This window comes from Apteryx rowi, unplaced genomic scaffold (assembly GCF_003343035.1).
Source record: "Apteryx rowi isolate R43461 unplaced genomic scaffold, aptRow1 scaffold_86, whole genome shotgun sequence".
In the NCBI taxonomy this organism is placed as follows: domain Eukaryota; kingdom Metazoa; phylum Chordata; class Aves; order Apterygiformes; family Apterygidae; genus Apteryx; species Apteryx rowi.
The window spans coordinates 680,093-681,774 of record NW_020451160.1 but is presented as its reverse complement, the minus strand read 5'-3'; positions in this window follow the sequence as shown (position 1 = coordinate 681,774).

Sequence of the window (1,682 nt, the reverse complement as noted above, 5' to 3'; positions counted from 1 at the left end):
AAAAAAAACACCCAAGTATTTTAAAAGTGAAGTATTCATGCAGATTAGTGACTGCATTGGAGAGATTTCTGGGGCTTCCCCACTCTGTAGCTTCCAATGTTAAAACAAAATAAATACAGTATACGTTAAAAAAATAATAATACACACTGCAGTATTTCTGGGGGCAATTCTGGCCCAGTCTCTTCCCTGCTTTCCCAGCAGGAAGGGCGCTGGGCAGAAGCGCCCCTCGTCGGTGTAGAAGTTGGCAGAATGGTAATCGGTGGTGTGTAAAATGTGTTGTTGATTCCATGTATAGAACTGTGATTTCAGCTGTCGTTCTCTCTCTCTCTCTCTCTCTTTCTCTCTCTTTTTCTCTCTCTCTCTCTCTCTCTCGTATTCTGTAAATATGTGTTTTGGCTGTCGGAAACCTGGTTTAGACTCTTTTCTTGGCAGAGTGAATTTGCATGTGGGGCTGAAAAGAACTCAAACTGTGTCACAATTTCCAAGGGCAGGATGGATTTTTTTTTTTTTYAGAGGACAATAAATTTTTATTTTTTTGCTAAGAAAAAGAAAACAAAAAATAAAGCAGTGTGTGTGTGCGTGCGTGCCCGGGGTGTATGTGCAGCCATGGACCCTTTTGTGGCTGGGTCGGGGGTGGGGGTGGTGGTGGTGGTCTATGCTGTAGCATCATCTAAAAACCACTTTCAAATACACGTCCATGGCCAGTCTGTCTCGCTGCCTTTCACCCCCACCACCAATAACTTGTTCCYGTGCTCCCTTGTGCAACAAGCCCCCTTGGGGGAGGGGGGGGGGTTGCCCTTTGCCTTTACAATCCAACCACATGTGGTCCTTCTGGTGGAGACGCCTTTGGAGATGGCAGAACCCCAGAGCCCTTCAGTCAGGAGCATTTTAGCACCCAAATTCTTGGGCCAGGCAGAGGAATTTGGCTCTGTCTTTCGCAAGAGCAAGGCCTGGTGGAGATATGAGCTCTGCCTAATCCCTCGTGCTCAGGCAGCCAGGAGGGATGAACATTCACACATAAGCGTAATGATGGCATGTATTGGCAACTAGAAGAACACACTCTTTATAAACATCCAGAAATTAGCATTTATTTTTTTTTTAGTTGAATGAATACTTTTTAAAGATGCATCAACCACTTGTTCTTAGTGCAATTACAACAGTATTCCAAGTCACCCAATTTATATTAAAGAGCAGTAGTAGTGTAATGAAATCAGTAGACACAAGTGCCTGCCCCCCCCCCCCCAAAAATCCGTTAATTCCCATGTGTGGTTAGGGCAAGCTGTTGGTATCCCGAGTTCCTTGCCAGGAGGCGTATTTGATGATGATGATGATGATGATGATGATGATGATGATGATGATGATGAGGTGGGTTTCTTCCTCCTCAGTCTTGCATTTGGTAGGCTCTGTTGCCATGTGCTTTTACTCCCATTGGTTTTAATGGATTGCAAAACTCTTTTTCCTGCTAGCCCATGGGGTTAGTTGTTATGCTCCGATCGTTTGGGGTTGTTGGCCCTCCTCTGCATGTGGTACCATTTCTTTTGGTACCGCACAGAGCTAAGCAAAAATTCAGCTAAAACAACTTGACTAAAATGAAAAATAAGACTGAAACTACCTCAATGAAGCTAAAATGAGTTCAAAAACTGGATAGACAGCAGCCACCAGCTCGGGGGGGGGGGGGGGGG